The 20,917-nt window shown below is 41.2% G+C and overlaps 1 protein-coding gene across 5 annotated transcripts in view; it reads left to right on the forward strand.

Annotated features, from left to right (window-relative positions):
• Positions 1-20,917, forward strand: part of ATP2B2 (ATPase plasma membrane Ca2+ transporting 2) — a 319,480-nt gene that overhangs the window by 10,419 nt on the left and 288,144 nt on the right. The gene's annotated exons all lie outside the window — the stretch shown is intronic.

Raw genomic sequence — 20,917 nt, forward strand, 5'->3', positions numbered from 1 at the left:
TTCAGAACACTGAAATATTTTTAATGAAATGGTCAGGAACTGTGTTTTGTTAAGGCAGTGTGGCAAACAAGTTCTCATGTTATTTATTCCAATTGTGGTGCTGGAGATACTTAAATCTCGCTTCCAGGAAAAGGAAGGATATTTTAAAGCTATGTCTCAAGCAACATCTCTGAATGTGATTGGCCAAAAATCTTACAGGTCTTTATTTAAGTCAAAGATTTGAAGAAAATGAATGGCCTTCTGTGCCTATTCGAAATTCCATTCTTCAGCTGAGGTAGGATTTTGGTATGCATGGATGGGAACAACTGCACTGTACACTAAACTCGTAAGAAGCAGAAAGGTGTGTACTGATATTATATAGTGATTTCACAGTGACGTATTTAAAACTAGGATGTTTCATTATGCTTGATCACTTACTGCATAGAGGGTAGGGTTAAAAACCTGTGTAGGTGAGGCCCTCCTATTAATTCTAGCGGGACTAAGTGGACCTCCTTGCATTCTAAACTCCTTGAACCATGGAGGTAAGGAGCCTAGGTGCAGCTGGATCCACTCCTAGTCCCAGACTTGGTCAACAGTTTATGTCTAAGGGATTATATGTGCACAATCAATCTAAGATATAATCTTAGCAAAGCTAACAAAGCTTACAGTCAATCTAAGATGTGATCTTAGTGAAGCTAACAAAGCCTAAAACAAACTTAGTCACTTACTGAGGATCTGTATGGGATCACCATGGTGCCTTAACATCATCAGATGGATGTGTTCTCATCTCTCTTCCTCCACCTCTTTGGGAAACTCAAATCAATCTGCCTTGTGCTGCAGTAGTGAGTTGAGTGATCAACTTGCAGAGGCTGTGGTGACCTGGAAGCTTGGTTAGAGGTTTCCCTTTACCCCAGTACGGTCTGTTTCTGAGTGCTGAAGGATTAGTAAGGACTTGAAATTCATCTCAGATTGGTCTGGCTTTGTAAGCTTGCTGTATCCAGCAATATTACTGATGTGGATAGTTATTTGAGATCATTGTACGGTAAATGATGTTCTCTGTTCAAATAAAACACACGTTAAGAAATATACTTCAGAAGATGCTTCTTATGTTCAGTATCTCAGCGTAAGAATTGAACCAGTATCTCCTGCAAAGTGCTCCTTGTCTATAAATATTGTGAAAGCCTGCTCAACTATAAATAGGAAGGAGGTCTACGGGCTGAAGATGCAATCTCAGAAGATGCCAGTTTCAGTGAGGAGGGTGCAAGAACTCTGCAGCAGTGGGGCACCACAGGGGTATGCTTTTTATAGATGAGTACTTGGCTGTGATGATGCAGGCAGAATACCCAATTAATTAATTTAATTTGCTGTTCTCTGGCACAGGTTTTTCTATGCATCATCTTCATGATATGTGATAGTTTCCTAACAAGTCTCAGTTCTTGGGATCAGATAATACTGCAGCATGACCTTAGATATCTTTAACTCTCCTTAAAAGTCCCTTTCAATCTTGCAGAAAATAAAGTAGAAAATGACTCAAATGTTGCTTTGAAAACAAACAAAAAGCTCAGGTTTTCTTTTGCTTATGTGCTTATTTTTTGAGAGGGTGACCCGATTTGGGTTTTTTTCCTCAATTTTTGGTAATAGTGTCCAGAAGATAATTCTGGGGCTGCTTTTGAAGCCAGCTTTTGGCTATAGTAGTCAGCATTAATACCGAGTGTAGTGTTCCCCCTTCTGTGTTCAATTGGGGGTGTAAAAGAGCATTTAAACTCACTGGGGTAGAAGTCCCTATAAAATGGAGTATTTAGTTGCCAGCAGGTTAAAATCTATGGACACATGTTTTGTGACTCTTTCTCATAACCCAGCTTGACTTGCCCTGTCTGACCATATTGAAAACTGGAAGAAAATTAGCATTTGGAGAGTTGGGGTTGAATAGAGGAGATGGTACTGTGACCGCAGGCAATTGGGCCTGGGCAAGCAAAGGAAACACTTTGGCTACAAGGTACTTTATGGCATAAATTAGGACAGACTTGTAGCTGTGTTTCAATCAGCTGGATTTACTTAGTCCTGGGATTTTTGCTCCCCCTTGATCTGCTTTGCATTTCTTTCCTGAGGAGAGCTCAGTAGTTTACTTCAGTGGAAGTTTTGCTAATCTGATAGCTTATGAACTTTCTCACAAGGCCATCGATGGACAAACAGAAGCTGAGTACACAGGATAAGTTAAAAATTTACTGTCATGAACATTTTCTGCATTAGAGAACTTGAAATTAATATGGATAAATATAATCATTTACTGATAATTAGTGCCTAAGGTGTATCACTGGCAGAAGAGTAATCTGAAAATAGACAGAGACATTAATAGCATGTGTCAAAACTATTTTAATATAGGTTGTCCATTAGGAAACATCAGTATGTTTCTTTTGCCTTCCCTACCAATGATGTGATACTTTGTAGCTCCTATGTAGAAGCAGATTAAAAAACAGTTTAAGAACAGTAGGGTAGAAACATAGCAAAGCATGGCATTCAGCATAGGGTGAATGCATTTCTGTGCTCTTAAATATTAAAAACAATATAACTCATCCATGCATCTTAATCCTAGGGGTGATTTAATCCCTGAATGAGAGAGCTCTGAGTTAAGAATGAAATCTGACTGATTTGATCAGCATTACCCAGTTGGGAGATAGAGAACCACACAGCTCAGGTGGCAAGCTGTTGTCTTTCTTAACATGTCTGAAGACATTCCTTTGAATTTCTGCTTTACAGCGTGCATGAAGTGCTTCTCATTTTCAGTTACATTTCTCTTTATTTAGCTGTTTTGAAAGATAAGCTCTAAACATTTATAAATTGTAATTATGGAGACATTTCATTGCTGTATAAATGAGAGCTTTTGAACACAGACACAAGAATTCTCCACGGAGTCAGTTTATTGTGTGCATTAACTATAAAATTAATTTTCTGCTGAGTAATTGTAACTGGCTCAAAAGTGCAACCCAAACAGACTTAGCAAAGCTTCGGAGATTGTGGGAAACCTGGTGATGAGTTGTAGCAGAATTGGAACTCTAATTTTGTTTATTACTGCTGTAGTCATAGTGCTGATCCCACATCAGTGCTCCCCAGTGCTGCACAGTGTAATGGTAGAGAGCGGCAATGGCACATCTTAAAGTAAGTGGTATGAATGAGAAGAGTTGTCATTTATACAAGCAGAGAAGAAACTTTATGAATATATCCAAACGCATCAAAAGCTTTATGCGTTACAGTTGTCAAGTGTTGGTCCTTTGTAGCAATAAAATTGCTTCTGAAAAGTTCTTTGTGACACCAGGCCAAGTATGTTAGGAATATCAGTTATTACATCTAGGAACAAGCTGACTCACTGGACTGGCAGTGAGGGGCTGTGGCTGTAGAACACACTTTGTCAGGAAGTAGCTTTCATCCAGGAGCCATTCTCCCATGGGAGACTTGCCCTTGATTGAGCCCAGGGTGGGATGGACCCTGGGTCACCCCATCACCAGGTGCTCCATTATCAGTTCAGGCCATGACATAACAGTTCCACTACACTAAGACAGGGCTGTGCTGTTTGAACAGCCCACAATATTTGTGCAATTTCATACATGATAGATTTAGGAAAACCTAAAAAGTGATGCATGTCTGTCTCAGCTGATTTTTCTGTACTCTCATTTGGCAGGTAAGTGTGTGTGCATACATGTTACCATTTAATTACAGCCCTGAGTAAACAATGAATGTGTGCACATACGTAAACATACATGTGCTGTCCTCAGTATCATTTAATTACTTCCCATAGCAAACAGTCTTTCTGCTTTCTGTATCCTGGGGCACAAAGGGAATGTTTTCTTCCTCTTTTGTTTTAGGGGCAGAAGGCTGAGTGTTCCTTTGAAAGGTGTCTGCTCATAGCTGACCCCTGAGTAGAGCATAGAAACGTAGTAGAAATGTTTGGAAAAATTAGAGCTACTTCATGATTTCTCAGCAGTTCCATATCTTCCATTGCATGAGATAATTTTATGTGTGTTTTTCTTGCATCTTTGCTGAAGTACCAAATATATACATATGTAGTGTGGTTGTTAAAAATTGAATACAGCCTAGGTGCTTTTATCCCTAAATAATTAGAGGAACTGTACTGCACAAAGTAATTAGAAGCGTTTTTGACCCGTCAGTGTGGATTTTTGTTGTTGTTCAGACTTATTCCTATATTTAATTCTAAAATAACTGATACAGATGAAGCTGATATCAAGGGGTACAAAGGCTGAATTTCACACCAGTTTTAAAAGAGGCTTATGGCAGGCCTGTCTGTTTCCTAATTCCTCAGGCATTATTTTTTAACTTATTTTAACTGATATTTAACTTCAGCTCAGTTGGACAATGTGTCTACAATTGGTTGCACAAAATGAGACTTGAACATATTGGCTAAAATATTCTACCCGAGAGTGGTGACTGACCTCAGACCGGGATGTTTTGCTGTCTTTGATATCAGCTCCCCGGGAGGCAGAGCAAAACAAGCTGATAGCTCAACAGCTTACTAACAGGCTGTCATTATTTTATTTGTATCTATCTATCTGCTTGCAGCCAGGCTGCTGATTCAGCTTCAGCTGAATGTTGTTTGGACTACTCAAGTGAGTTAAGAGACCGCAGTTAGTTTACCAGTAGCTGGATGTTTAAAGCAGAAAACTAAAAATAAAATGTAAACGTGATCACTAATTGGCGTCCTGTTGGTTGGCTCAGCAAGACACTGCTGATACAGTAATAATATTAGTGCAGTGCTTGGGTACCTCTATATTAAAAATGAACAGTAACTGAGCTGCTTTTGCATCTTTGGAAGCTGCCCTCTGTCTGTGTGAGAGCTGCCCTCTGCACTGTGCTTCTCCTGTAAGTAAGTGGGAGACTTCAGGCTGCATCTGGGCCCTTTTATCCTCTCTGAAAAATTGGTTATTTTCAGCATTCTGAACTAAGTACAAAGGTACCAATTGTTAAGGCAGGGAGGAGACTGACTGCCAGAGAAGACCTCAGAAGAAGTTATGCAAAGCAAACTTACCGCTGTTGTGGTTATTTTTACATTTCTTTTTGGACTCTTTCCTTGGCCCTTGCTTTTTCTCTAGACCTTGCTAAGAGCTCAGTGAAAGGCTTCTGTTGATAGCATCTAACAGAGGGAGGGAAGCAATTACCCAGATTTCCCTGGAAGCAGCTGTGAAGCCTTCCTCTCTTACCCTTCTCAGCTTAAAAATGGACCTTCCAATTTTATCTTGGAGAAGATGAACACACCTGACTCTGACTGACATCTCCTACCTATGCCCACCACGGAGGTACCACATTGATCATACACGGGCAGCACCGCTGTCGGAGTTGGGCTGCGTTGCCCAGCTCTGAGGAGCACGCCTGCATTCTATGCTGAACTAAAATCGTTGTGAATGATTTCGGAGCTAACATTGTTAAATTCTGTTTTATTTTCTTAGTGGCTGAACTAAATATTTTGCAAGAAACAAAACCAGAATTGAGCTGAAACAATAATTACCGAGTTGTTGGCAAAACAATGCATAAGGCTTTGCTTCTCAGACTAAAATATTTGCCAGCTCAATTAAAACTAAATGTTTCCCAGATTTCATAATTCACCTAATTTAAAGGAAATGAAAACGTTATAAAAATATTTTAACATGAAATGTTAAATTGACCAAAGAGAAACGTTTCACTTTGATTTCAAAAGGAGATATTTTATATTCTGGAATGTTTGTTCTGACTTTTTATTTCTGGTTCAGCCTTTTGGTCAAATACAACTTCAAATAATAATTAGTTTTTGTCCTGACCTCTTTCTTGCGCTGCCGCTCTCCCTCGCTGTGCCCAAGATGCACTCAGTTTTTCCTGCAGTTTGTTGGATGTGTTATTACCAATCCCACTGACTTCTGCAAAATGTTCCTCTGCTGACTGGATGTCATTTGGAGCAATGACATGAATGAGGGTTTCAGCCGTCTGCAGTTTGACTGCTTGAGAAAATCAGGCCATGTACTTCAGCCTGGCTGCACGGTAAGAAACCTGGACAGCCTCCTCGCTAACTACTCAAAGTTGGAGGGTCTGACTTCTCTGTACTCTTTTGTTCATATTCTAATTCTTGAAATGGATTAAAAATCTGAAGCGTGTATTATTTTTAGGCTCATCATGAAACGCGCCCATACATTATTCAGACCAGAGTGGAACTCTGCTCTATGCCAGTAGCTTTTATCTAACATGAATGCAGCAATTTCCTCATCCAGGGTATGTGCTACATATAATGTGCGTAGGGAAAGCAATATATGTGCTTTTGTCTGGTAAGTAATGTAAAAACTTCCTCTGTTTAGCTTGAAAAATGCTGCTGTCACAGACTTGGATCAAAATTGTTTCACTTCTTAAAAAAAACCCAACAACTTAATAAAGAACTGCTGAAATTAAGTTTCAAGACATGATTTGACAGTGCAAAGGATGAGAAAAGGTGCGATGTGGAGTGCTGATGGGCCGGGTACATCAGCAGCTGTGTTGCTCAGTGGCAAGTCGTGTCATTTGCTGTGGAGACTTATGTGAGTCTGCTGATCATCCGGGTTTTAAATGCAAAGTGTCTCTGCTTTGATCTTGTGGTGCTCCTGCAGCCCTGCCTAGTGGAGCTGCGAGTCAGGCTTTTCATGAACCAAATATGAGTTGTCAAAAAAAGCCAGAGAAAATGTCTGCCTACAGATTATTTGCATATTCTTTTGGGCATACTCCTGGCTCAGGCTTGGTGTTTCTCTTTGTTCTCTATTCAAGTCCTCTGCCAAGCAGTGAGTTCGCTGCAGCACTTTGCCTCTCTCTTCTGGAGAAGAATCGCTGGTATAAATCACTGAAATGGCACTGCTGGCTGCCACGGTCTGCTCCCATAGCTGGAACTCTAACAGGGATTCGTCTTTGGGTCTGTTCAAGGTCTCCAAATATGAAAGAAAGGAGAAAGAGATTGAAAGACACAAAGAGAGTTCTGCTGTGAATTCCCAATGCTGCTTGAACTTTTCCTGTTCATCATAGAATCACAAGGTTGGAAAGGACCAACAAGATCATTCGATCCAACTGTCCTTCCATTACTGTTGCTACCACAAGCCACTAAACCAGATCTTGTAGCTTCTCATCCAGATGCCTCTCGAGCATTGCCAGGGATGGTGACTCTTCCACCTCCCTGGGCAGCCATTCCAGTGCCTGACCCACTCTCTGAGGGAAAAAAAGTTCTTTCTTATGTCTAATGTAAACCTCTTTTGGTACAACTTCATCACTGGGAGGCAAAGCACAGAGCTTTGCTGGTACGTTCAGCCCCTGCTGGTATGTTTTACCAGTGTTGGAAAGGAAACAGATTTTTTACTCCCTTGGATGTTTTGCAGGTTCAGGCTCTCACCAGAAGAACAGCAAGACTGACCTGAAAGAGTGGATTACTATTTTTGCCAGTATTTTTTTTCATATAGTGCAAAGCCTAATGAGGAAGAATGAACACCATCTCTCCCTGTCAGCAACCCAGAGGAGCTCTGATAAAATGCCTGTATGATGAACTCTGTGATGGGAGGTAATGACAAGCTCAGAGGACGGGGCAGCTGTGTTGCCCTAAAGAGGCAAAGATTCTGTAATTTTCACAGATCTCTGGTCAAACAGTGAAAAGGGTCATTGTCAGAACCAGTTTCTGACCCAGCTGGGCACTGGGCAGTGCCTGCAGAAACCTCACGGTCGCATTAGCTCTAGTAATTGCTAATACACTTCTTTTATAAGCATCTGAAATAACTCTCTGATGTTCCAAATGTTCAGAAATAAGCCATCTCCAGAAATAAGCCATCTCCAAAACAGAGCACCTATTGGGCAGGTTTAAAGACTTGGATTTCCAAAGGTGGTACAACCAATGTCCTTAGTTTATTCTTCAAAGGTTTCAAAAGGTGTAAATATATTTCTCTGTTGGCTGAAAAGAATCCAGACTTTTGCTGCCAATAAAGGAGTGCGGGGAACTGGATCTGAGGCAAACAAAAATGTTTTGGTGAAATAGGATTAGTTCTTAAATCTCAAAAAATCTTGTGGAGTCATGCAAAACAGAAAAGAGAGGTTTAGCCTGCATAGAAACGGAATCACATGAGTGCAATATCATTCAGGCTTTCACTCATGTGACGTTTGGTTGTTGTTGGAGACAAATCTTTAAGAAGTGCAGCAGTTTTTGTAGACAAGGAGCTCAGTTTCCCCGGCCCTTTGCAGTACGTGAAACTGCTATTGCAAAGGGAGGGAAGTGGGAGTATGGCAAATGCTCTTCTAATATAGCCGTGTGCCATTCAGGTTGTTGTAAGAGAGTGACAGGGCACAGGGAGTTCCTCGCAATTGCTTGGTTTTCAGAATCATTGCTATTTGCATTTGGGTTGCAGCACCGTTTTGTAGGTTGCTTGTTAGTATCTCGATAAACCTGGGGGTAGTTTAGAATGAAGTTTACCACTTCAGCTTGTTGAAAGGTGGCACAAAATAAAACGTTCTGTTCTGTTTCCAAATTCCTCAACACAGGGACAGAGACTGTGTTTTCTATGGTTATTAATTCTTAATAAGTGATAAAAATAAGGAAACTTCAAGGAAATCAGTGTTGCATTGTTGCATCGATGCTTTATTTCAGTGAAGCGTTGGCATCCACTGTAAATCACTTGGTGATTCTGCTATGAACGTTTTTTCTTTGACTGACTTCTGAAGTTGTTAAAGGTTCATTTGCATTGGTCCCATAGAATGCAGCTCAGGCTACGTGCCATCAGCTTTGAGTTTAGTAACATTTACTTAGATGGGTTTCACATGATTGATAGGAAATGTTTTTGTGTCTTATGAATAGTGCATTGCGGCATTTCTGCTTGAAGCATCTAAAATCTTCCCTTTACTCCCAACAGTTTGGATCCTGCCTGATAAAATGGGTTTCCTGCCAGAGAAGTTAGAGATAATTACAAATAGTGGGGCCCAAGAAGATGAATAACTGGTTTACCAGAGATAGCAAATGTGGCTACCCAAGGCATTGGCCCTATAAGTTTTGGAACAACTTCATGAGGAAAACCATTGGGGCTCCAGAGGATTAGCAGGAACCTTTATGGAAATCCTTTTATCACAGGGCTATTTGCCTTAGCAAATTGAGCCTCTGAGTGATGTGCTTAAGGAAATAATAAAGCAAATAATAAAAGGAGGCTGACCCAAGATAGTGGGACCCTTCCAGCAGTGTCAGGTAGATTTCACTGAGATGCCCAGGGCTGGGTGACTTAAATATCTCCTAGTGATAGTATGACAGCTTAAAGGATGGCCAGAAGCATTTCCCATGGCCTCAGCATCTTCCAGCTCTGGTGGAACATAATAATAAATCTACATAAGGCAAACTGGTTGCGTGCGGTGCAGCCGCCAGGCGGCACTACAACAGCGGGCCGAAAGCCATTAGGGAGCGCCCCCAGCCAGCGGGGGGCTTCTCCTACCCACATGGATGCTTAAAACTCGCATTTCGAATGCTTTTCCTCTGCGGCATTTCTGCAGGTTCTCTCCTGCGCCACGGCTGCGTGATGGATGCAGTGACTTCAGCTTCATTTGCTTTGAGGCTGAGAGTTCCTCCTTGGCACGGGCCAAACCCTGAACGAGTGGAAATTTCAAGGTCCCTCCTTTGCTGCTTGTAAATCTTTCTGGCACCATCTTAATAGTATTTTGTGCTGGTTAATCTGCAGGTTCCCAGATAGCCTGTTTTTGTGGCGTGCAGCAGAGCGCTCAGTGCAGACTGAAGAGCTGCTCGGTCTTTTTTTAGCACGCAGACATCAGAAGGCTGCTCTGATTGTAAAGGAGAACTGGTGCTGCTGTGTGCTGCCGTTCAGTTCGCACCATATGGAAGGAAGAAGTCTGACCTTTCTGATTGTTACGTGGTCCCTTTGAACTGATGCAAGTCACCGACTGAATGCACAACGTTTCTTTTTTTTGCTATCTCCTTTTTTCCAGCATACCATTGCAAGTGGAAGCAGCTAATTATGTTAAATCCAATTACAACTTAATGGCTTTTTAGAATCGTTGCCTTTCTTAAAATGTTACACATTCAGTGCACATGCTGCGAGGAGATGATTGCAGCTCAACACCTGTACCCTTTGTGCTGTTATTGCTGCCATCAAACTTACAGCCGATGTTTTAAATACGTTTTTGTTTCTAAATGTTACTGCTAAGTGCACATCACTATCCTGTTAATTCCTAAGTAGCAGTTAATTACATTAAGGGCGGTGATGCACTGACACAGGTTGCCCAGAGGGGTGGTGGATATTCAGTCAAAGCTCCATGATCTCTGCTATGTCATTTCTGCGAGGTTATAGCACCCAGTGCTGATGACCTCACAGTGTATTGGTGAGCATAAACGGTAAACCAAGGTATCTTGGGTAAGGTGGAAGTCAGGGTTATGTACGTTTGGTTTTGGTTGTTCTGCTTTGCACACTTAAATTGCTCCCTTGTTAGCTGACAATTAATTATGTTTGTACACTTATTTCCTCAGTTTGTTTGTATATGCTTCCTCAGAGTTGTCAGTCTCATGTGCATATTGGTTAGATGAAATTTCTTACCTTTAGCACTTTCCATTTAGCACAAACGTAGCTTCTTGCTTAACTTCAGGCACAGTTGTCTTCTGTTTGCATCACTACAGCTTGTGGTTTCATTGAAGTCCTCATCAGTAAAAGTAAGATGTGAAGCTGTCCCAGAAAGGTAAGTTACATAACAGGTAGCGATGCTCTTTGGCTGTAAAAGAAGTATTTGCTATTACGTAAGAAAGTGGAAAAGCTTGGTGGTAGAGAATGAAAAAGAGAGATTTAATATCAGATTCAAGTGGGAAACTTCATTCAGCAATGGTGGAGATGGTCTGTTTGGGGTTCATTCATTCATTAATTCCCCAAGTTTTCAGTGTAGAGCTTCAGAGCTGTCTGATGTGGAGCTCTTGTCTCATGCTCAGACTCCTCAGCTGCAGTAAAACGCCTTTTATTTCCACCATCAAGCTTCACACGTCATGTGAAGATCCAGTGCAATTCCTTTTCAGGGAAGCGTGACTGAAAGCTCCTTGTGCTCTATGTCACCATCCACCTGCCTGGCCTTGAGGCTGTCAGAGGAACGTAGTGGTGTTTGAATACCTGAAGAAGAGTGTCTCTCCTCATGCCAATTAATGCTTCCAAATAAGCGCAGTGAATGCTGTGAAGCAGACATCTTAAAAGTCAAGGTTGAAAAGTGAACGTTTCTCAGCCTGTGGCTGGTTGAAGACACGCTGCTCTTGCTGTCTATGGCAGGGTCAAGCCTTCCTGATGCATATAATGTTTCCTGTGTGTCTCTTAGGAGGAAGCAACTCCAGAGTTGTTCACTCAAGGTAGAAGGCTTTTTACATAGGCTCTCTCACAGTGAGTGTATCTGGGTTTTTTTTGTATTGTGTGGACTGCTGAAGAATACTGGCTTTGCTATTTTCACAGCAGAAAGCCTGTGTAGCTGCATTACTTCTGCAAGAGCTGTAGTGGATAACATGGACAGTGCACATACCACCTTTTATTTGTAAATAATTGCTTTCAAGTACTTGGCCAGTAAAGCAGGGACAGACTTAACTGGATAGCATTCCTTTGAGTTAATACATGAGCAAAGAATTCTTACTGGTGAAAAACTGATTCTTTCTTTTATCAGAGTGTTGGAGCACAGGATGATGAAAATGAAATGAATGTGTCACCATGAATGCTACGTTATAGCCTAGTTTTTTTTATGTCTTCAATTGAATCTGCCTGTGCATAACAAGGGGCTGTTTGCTGCAGTGCACCACTGGGTATCCTTCCTAAGCTTTGTGTCAAAGAAGAAATGTGGCTGTTCTAACTGCTTTTGAGTAGGGTGAAATATATGGACTGTTACACTATGGCACGCAAAAGGTGAGATGACAGCAGCATTTGTGGGAGGCAAAAAGGAGGGAAAGTAACACCACTGATGCAATAGTATTTTAGTCTTCAGTCTTGAAAGTGCACAATGAAGTTAAACACAATGTACAGCTGAAAATGGGTTTATCTGTGCCAGTAGATAAAACTGGGAGTACATGCTTGCAGAAGGACTGTTAGGTCACAGCTTGAACTGGTGATTGAGCACCTGGTGAAGGGGTGTGGCTGGCCCAGGGAGCACAGGCAAATTGTTTGCACCTGTGCTCCCCATGTGACCAGAAGGGCTGGAAACCCTCCCCCCACCTTGGGCTCATATAAGGGCCAGCCACTGAAGGGAGAGCATCTCTTGGATCTAGGCTGCTTCCTGAGATGGAGTGCTGCATAGCCAGAGAGCCCCTTCACCAGTTGGGTGAGTTCTGTTCTTCTTTCTTGTTGCATCTGTTGGTCTCTGTGCAAATACTTTGCCTATTGTCACCAAGAACCTCCATGCGCAGAATGGTAGTGCTGGATGTGTCTGAATGGTAAATGGGCCTGTTTTCGAGATCTGTCAGAGGGGGAAATTTATTTTGGTCCTGATTTTGCAGTTGCTTGTAGGGCCAAGTGCTGACTCTAAACGAGGCAACTGCAGGCACCTGTCCCTTCTGTATGGATACAGGAGGTTCTGGAGCACCACACAGGCTCAAACATCCTTTCTTGCTTCTCTGAGGAGGGAGTGTTGGGCTGGTGGAATCAGCCAGAATTTATTTATTAGGTTTACGTTTGTCTAAAAGGCTGGTTAGGTCAAGTGAAGCCTCACATTCATCTTAATTATTTGTCTTGCTTTTTAATGTAGCTACTTCTGCAGTTAATTTGTGGTCAATTAGAGTAGCTGAGGAAGTTCTCTATGTATCAGCAGGAGGGACTTTGCTGACAATAATAAATACTTGATCTCCAAATGGTCTGCTATAGTGCAAGAGTTAGAAGAGCAGGGAGTTGCTTGATTAATTATCCTGTTGCTACTTTTGCCTCCATGTGCATCAGTGTCAGTAGTGAGATTAGTTGGCAAAGTAAATTCCATACTGCAGGTGAGGTTCATTTGAGAATTAGAGCAAGCAAAAGGTACCCTAGGAAGAAAGTTAACTGTTGTCCAGTCAAAGCTACTGAAGTTCATAGAAGAGCTAGAAAATGGAAATGGTATCATTATGCTAACTCTTTTCCAGTGGAGATTGACTAAAATTTCTTTATAGCTGTTGACTTGTAAAGGGTGGAGAGGCCTTGCAGAGAGATCCAGCTGAGCAATCAGCTGGGTTTAACAAGTGCTGGATTCTGCACCTGGGAAGGGGCAACCCTGGCTATACATACAACATAGGGGGTGAGATGTCAGAGAGCTGCTCTGCTGAGAGGAATCTCAGGGGGTCTTGCTCAACAGCAAGTTGAAGATGTATCAACGGCATGTCCAGGCAGCCAGGAAGACTGACCATATGCTGGGGCATATCAAGCATGGCTTTGCTATCTTGTCAAGGGGAATGATTGTTCTGTTCTACAGTGCCCTGGTGCAGCCTCGAGTGCTGTGTACACCACAGTACAAAAAAGACATAAAACTATCAGGATGAGAGATAGGAACAAAAATGTATGGTAGCTTAATAAGGAAAATAAGATGTTCAGAGTTATTTCTGTGCATGTATCCATATGAGAGATAATGTCGCAATGCATGGGTTCCTGTGCTTCTCTTAAGAAGAAGTCTTGCCTTAGCCCCTCCTAATGGTTAATGAACATATTTTACTGAGTAAATAGATCACTGACTTGATTAGTGGCCAGGCCCAGGTCTTTAAAAGTGAGATGGAAGAGACAGTGAGCAGTTGGGCCCCTTGGTGCTGCATTCCAGCTGACAGGCACCTGACACCAGCACTTAACCTACCTGCAGCATTGACAAAGGAAACTGCAGCATTTCTGAAGACGAAATCTTGCAGCAGTCAGCACAAAGGGATTCCTTCCTGAGGCGCCTCAATGCAGGTGGGCACCATAGTCTGTTCAACCTAATACAGACCATGTCTTGTATAGTTTGGTATTGTTACCTCAGGTCTGTTCAGTTCCTTCAGGGAGCAGCATGCATGGAGTGTATTATTGAGTGTGGTGCAGAGAACATAGAATTTCTGCTTCAGTGAATTAAAAAGGTGTCCTTTCCTCATCTTTATTTTTGGTATGTGATGGCCTGCTGGAACGCTTGCTCCTGGTGTCACTGTTACTATCAGTGAGAATCGTGGTTCAAGGCTTTGGTCTCAGCATGCCACGTTCTGCAGGGGCTATAGCTGAAAGCTGCCTCAAAAAGGTAAACCAGTTGCATGAATGTTTTAGAGTGTATGTTCCTGTATGTGTTTACTGTTAAGATTCAATTTCTCTGATTTTCCTGAAAGAATAAAAACAAAAACATCACCTCTATCAAAGGAAAAAGAGGAATGAATATGATGCTACTTATTCTGGTGCTATTTCTGTGAGTAATCAAATGCTGAGGCATGGATGATTCAAATCTATTAGCACTTGTGTGAAGCTGGGAACTACTATGGCTGTTCAGATAAAATGTCTTCACCCATATCTTACACTTTCAGTTAGTACAGGGGCAGAACTACTTCATAAATGTAGCAGGAGGATGAATGACTAGGCATATAAGAACATAGATTTGACACAATTTCTGCAAGGTCAATGAGTGTCTTGGGGTTCAGGCTCAGTTCCTTATTGCTTGCTGGTGATGTTGCACACAGCTGATTCAGTAGGCAGAACAGGCAGCATTTTAAACTGAAGCTGAAGTGACAATATTATTTCTCTAATGCAAGCAATTGACAGTGCTGTAAGTACACAAAGAAGGCATCCTCTTGCTGTCACATTTTCCCTGCAAGGGATAATAAGTTTTGGATGCTGTTTCAATAGCTTGTGCAGCAGGTTTGCACATATCCGTGTGGCCTTTTCTCAAAAGGTTAGTGATTGAATTAGTTCTTTCATCTAAGAAAATAAGTGATTTCATTGATTATTTTTCTTATTTAGTTATTTGATAACGTGGTAATTATAAGCGATGAATCATGAACTACATATTGTGTTAAAATACAGATGTACATTCTTCTAGTAAACTCCAGATTACCACAAGTATTTATGGCAGCTACGCTACAACTACTTGCTGCTTAATGAGTGGTAGAAAGCATAAACCATTTCTGAACAAGGATACTCAGGTGTATTTGATGAGAACTTAAACTTTCCCATAGCTGCTCATTCTTCGAATTCTCTTGCCAAAATTAATCTGGGAAGTTGTATTTTTATATATATGTATCAGGACAGTTTTCCCATGACCCTCAACTATAAATAAAACAAGATTATTATTCCTGCATGCTGATGCTTTTAATACTTTGAGGAGTGTTCATAGATGCCTTAAAGCTAAAGTGAGAGATTAATTCAGCCAGTTCCCATCAGCCCCACTTCCACTCATTCACTGGCTCTTGACTCAATCTTAGCCCTCTAACTGTGGGTAAAATGATGCTGCATGAAACTTCAGTTTTCATTTTGTTCTGGAAGTGCTTGTAAAATTAATAGTTGAGACCTTGCAAAGTCATTAGTGAAGACTTATGCCAATAGTTGCATGTTGCATTTAAAATACAAGGATGGATACATGCTGTATGTAATTTCCCAACTTTTGGTTCTCTTTCCTCTCCCCCTGCTGTGGCTGCAGGGTGCACTCAGTCCCTGCGGGCTCAGCAGTGTGTTTCTGCTGCTCCTTCCCTGTTAGCACCCTGCAGGATGCTCAGCACCATCCCTCGTTGCTCTCATGCTTCATGCCATTTTCTGGCTGTTCTTCTGCTCATGAGCTGCTCTGATTGGCTGTTCTGGCAGCGGTTCTGGAATGTTCTTAGAACTGCTGTGATTGCAACGGAGCTGCTCTCTCACAGCCTCCTGCTGCCAAACCTGGAGCCTTATTCCAGATGCACCTATCAATTAAAACACTTATTTACTTCTTTTTCCTTATCCTCCAAGCTGGGCAGCCGAGCATGGGTAGCATGCAAAGGTCAGGGCGTTCAGTTCTCAGGATGCCACTTCGCAAGTGTGAGAACAGCTCCTGGGTGATGTCCATCCATTCTGGGTGATGTCTGGTGCTGGTTGTGCATGAAGGCTGAGCTTCGTATCCAGTAAGGTTGGTACATCACAGCTATTGCTTGAAGGAGGCGTTATTTTACATTTTGTTGCTCTGCTGGAGGAAAGACTTCGGAAGCTGCTGGTGGTTCCCCCTGCAGATGCGTCTTTGTGAAGGTTTGGTGTGTAGAAGGAGTGTGCAATTAATTTAATTAGATCTTTGGCTCCTTTATAGCAACGTCACCAAGAACTTGTTGCAAGAGGGTGAGGGAGCAGCTGTGTAGTTGGGAGTTTTGATTTACAGCCTTAAGTCCTGGAGATGGGAAACTGGGCAGTCCTGAGCAATCAGACCAATGCCTGTGCTCCTTTAGCCTGTGTTTACACAGGAACCAGCCAAACAGCTTTATCCTTCCTCTCTTTGCTGTCATGTTAATGCCCAAGTACAGCAAGATCTACTTTGATTCTGTGCTAGGGGTTAAAGCCAGGATTGCCCTAATACTGAGAAAGGTGGGAACAGATGCCTTATGGTTTTGGACACAACCACAGCATCAGTGTCAAGATCTTTCAGTCTTTATTGCACTGATCCATGTAAGCTGATGTTTCCTTTACACCAGTAGAATTCTGAGGCTGAAAGCAAGTGGTTGGAAGGGAAATTGCATGTGAAGGGAAATGCTGCTTTGGCTGCACAAAGCCAGTGGGAGAAATTCCTCCTTCGTTGTCTCCTCAAAGCTTTAAATTGTCAGAGAAATATCTATCTACGCAACACCAAGTGGTGTTTCACCCTGCGTTCAAATGGATTACCTCAGTTCTCTAATTGTATCCAATATGGTTGACAATTCTAACTCAGTTTAGGAGCAAGTTAAAGCTACTGGAACCTTTAATTTGCTAAATATTTGGTGTCTGAAAAAAGATTAGCTTTCATCTTCTTGGTTTTCTTGTTTGATACAGCATGTTTTTTCTTCTCAAAGCATTCTAGTCCATTCTTGCCTTCTTTATTATTGAAGAGCCTTCAGTTATCTTCCCAAATGGGAATTACTAAGTTACCTTTTTACCTATAGTAATCATGACTGTATTTCATAGCTTAATACTTTTGACTTTCTGCCCCCATGTCTTAACTTTATGACTTCATCATCACTCTTTACATAGTAGCAATTCAGAAATGAGTGTGGGCGAGGGGGTAAAGAATACTCCATCAGATCTGAATTACGTGATGTTTACAACAAACTGTTAACTGGAATCTGGACTGAGAGGGTGCAGAGTTGTGTTAATTGAATATCAATATTCTAATTAAATTTAAAGAATGTTCTCCTCGGTTATTTCTGTTCTTTTAGCAGGGTGGGGAGGTCACTCTCAGTCTAGTGACATCTAAAAGAATTGATGTACCATCTTTGAGGGGAGAGCTTGTTGTATTGACGGTATAATTCCAGGGTTTTACTAGTAGTGTGATTTGAAGATGACAAGTGAACCTGAATGTAATTGCTACTTGAATGCTCAGTTCTTTGTTCTTAAATGTGCATGGACAAATACTAAAAGGAGATGTGAAGAAGAGCATCTCACATTAATGCATGCTTTAGCCAGAATCCTGTATTCTAGTGAATCTTGCATTTCTTTGTGTTAGAACTGAACAGTAAAAGCACTTGATGAACCTGTGGGAAGTTGATATGCCAGGGATCCTGTTGCTATTCTGGAAAGCAGCATTCTAGCTTTGGGGAGCCTCTAAGAGAAGCACGCAGGTGACAGGTTAGTGAAAAACTGCGTGCCAGTTATTCTAGTTTAGTTATTTGAATGTGTCCTTGGTGCTTAAGGCGGCATGAACAAATTAGGTCTGTTTCTGAAAAGATCTGCAAAAGTTTGATGCTGTAATTATATGAGCACGTGGTCTAGTGACAAGATTGTCAGTATCTTAAATCTAAGTTTTCAAGATCAACTTCCTTGCTGTTCAAAGCAGCTTTACTTTTCCTTGGATCAGTGGTGAGAACCCAAATGTTTTTTTCCTTCTACATTTGAGGACTGGAGACTGGATCTGTGATAATGTAGATAGGGTAACTTGAGCATATCCATATTCCACAGTAGAACCTATAGTAAGAAGTCCCTATTAGACCCCTCTGTTGCTGAATGCAGAAAGCAGTGTTTGCTCTGACAATATATTTGTATGGAAGATGTACTGAATTGTACTCATTGTGCCTCTGCTCCTCTGAACCCATTCAAGTTTGAAATAATAAAAACAGCATTGTGTGAGCCAAACGCTTTCGTGCCAACATAACAATATTTGAAGAAGATAATCAAAGCTGTTTGTTCTGCTTTACTGCTTTCACTTTGTCTGCAATTCAGGTCTTCATTATGAAGTGAAATTGTGTTTGAAACTTTATCTTAGAAAGAGGCAGGAGGGGGCAAAAAAATGAGTCAAGTACTGGGGAACTACTGGAACTGCTTTCAGCCAGCTGAAATACTGCTGGGTTTGCAGTGTGGTGACTGTGTGCCATTGCTTGTCACCACAGACTGGGGCTGTCATCTTCAGAGAAGAGACACACTGAAGCCTTGATATGTGTTTTTGTATCTGATTTGAAGAGTAATTTACTCAGACTTTTCATTAAATAAAAGTGAGATTGCTATGTTTTATAATACTTTGGTTTAAAATGATACATTTGCTTTGTCCCCTGACCCAAAACTGTTACTTAGTGCTTTAGTTAGTGGTCGGTGGAACCTCATGCAAAGCAGAACCAGAAATTGTGTAGCATTGTTTATATGGCAAACAGTAGAAGTGACAGTGAAATAGTGAGAGGTGGCTGTTGCAACTAGTGTAACTTTTCAGTATGCTTGTGGTTGTGTGGTTTGGTTCATTGGACATGAACTGCCTGCCTCTGCTGAGCCTCCTTGGTTGTGTGTCCTCTTGTGTTCTGCTTTGTGTGCATGGAAACAACCTGGGAAGCTCTAACTGGTATGGGAACGTGCAATGCCATACAAAATTCTGGTTATCTGATGTTTTGGTTCTTAGGGAATGTAATAACTGGGATTTTAACATGGTTGTTTGAATGGTGTATTTACTCAGCTTATTAACAGATGAATGATCACTTGAACTGAACTTTGTTCCTAGGGTATGTTTCAAAGTTTCTTAAAGAACTTAATGATTTCTATTATGGCCATTAAATCAAGATAATTTAAGTAGTATATGGCTGTGTTTCTCAATGACTTTATTTATACTGCTTTCAACTGAGGAGGTATGATGTTGATGAATATGTAAATATGACACCCACGTTATATCTTTTTTCAGATCTTAAGATTGCAGTTCATGTCACTTACCTTCTGTGTTCAGTTTTTAATTTTTTCTTGAAATAACAGGTTAACTAATTAGTAAATTAGTTGCACTACTGATATGCACTTGGCAGTTCCTTAGGGTTTAGTGTGCAATGTGTTGAACTTGGAGCCTGTTACTGTGTGTAGCAGTGCAGGTACCTGGTTTGTTCAGCCAGTTTCTGGGGCATTTGCTGTGTGAAACTGAAGTGTGTTGTAGCTGTGCTGCTGCAGTTGTGTTGCAGTGGTGTAAATCATGCACAGAAGCCCGGACTGTGAGACTGTTCTGTGTAGGACGGGGAAGGAATGGCCACATAGGTGAGGGAAAACCTTGTGTTTGTGTATCAAGAGAATGGAGTGGGGAATCAAATTTGTATGTGCTATTGCATATTGCTTGATATAGTCACGCTGCTCATGGGATGGATTGAAATGCCTTTTCAGAACTCGTGCTCATATAGGTCAGAAATAAATTATCTCTGTGGCCCAAATTAACTCATTTATTAATGTCAAGATCTAGGGTTATAACTATATTTCAGGCAGGATATTTTTCTATATCGCTTCTAAAGAGGAAAAGAAGGTGGTGTGATTTAACTTGCTGAAACATTTACGGGAATAAGAGTAACTATAGGAGTAAACATTACTATCACATCACTAAATGTGAAGTGTTTGTCTGCTACTGAAAGGCACTGGAAACAGTATGTTTAATAAGGCTGCCCACTAAGGGAAAAATGAGGGTGTTTTTCACATGATTGTGAAATAAGGCTGAGAAACAAAAGACAGAGACAGAAAGTTGCATAATGTGTTATAGAGTATGCAGTAGGGGTCAGTGAAGATGAGTGATTCTTTGGGATGCTCAGAATGAGCAGTACTTTATTGCCGATGACTTATTTTGTTTGTTGTTTCTTTCACAGTTCAGTCTGTAATGGTAGCTAACCGCTGAGGAACACTGTCCCTCTCAATTATCTTTCCTTTCAAGGTTTTTATGGTCCTTTAACCCATTCCTGATTCTCAAAATTGAATAAAATCAAGAGATTATCTTATCTAAGCAAACATTTGTTTACTTGCATTGGTTACATCATATCAGTTTTCTTTTCCACATTAGTCTTGACTGTATTTCTGACAAACCAGTAGTACTGGGTTTTTGAGTTTTGTTTCTGCTGATTTGAAATAATGAGCTATCAACACCATGTGGTTGACAGTGGTGATGGATATTTTGTTGGTGATATCTCCTTCTACCATCTATTTTGTGGGTAAGCTTAATGGTCAGTTGGAAACTGGAGAAACACTGATGAACTTCCTCTAGAAATTTAGGCTGCTTATTCTTTCTAGGTATGAAGCTAATTGCTGCTCTTCAGGTTGTTTTCTATACTGACCTCAGTAAGCTGGGTAAGGTTTTCTTTTGAGGAGGACTTTCATCTAGTAGAGAATCTTCAGTTCCTTTCAAAGGAACTGAACTCAGAGGACTTGGGAGGCCTCTGAGTTGCTGTGTGATGCTAAAGGCTCTTAGCTAGCAGCCTGCTTTCAACAATGCAGTGTGATTTTATTCAGCATTCCTAGATGTTGCTGCCTTCTGTCTTGATATCTTACTGCTGGAGAAATGGGCAGTCTTAGATACCAAACAACAGAGCACGTGGGGCGGAAATCAAGTCACTTGGTTT

The sequence above is a fragment of the Coturnix japonica genome, chromosome 12 (genome assembly GCF_001577835.2).
Source record: "Coturnix japonica isolate 7356 chromosome 12, Coturnix japonica 2.1, whole genome shotgun sequence".
Lineage (NCBI taxonomy): Eukaryota > Metazoa > Chordata > Aves > Galliformes > Phasianidae > Coturnix > Coturnix japonica.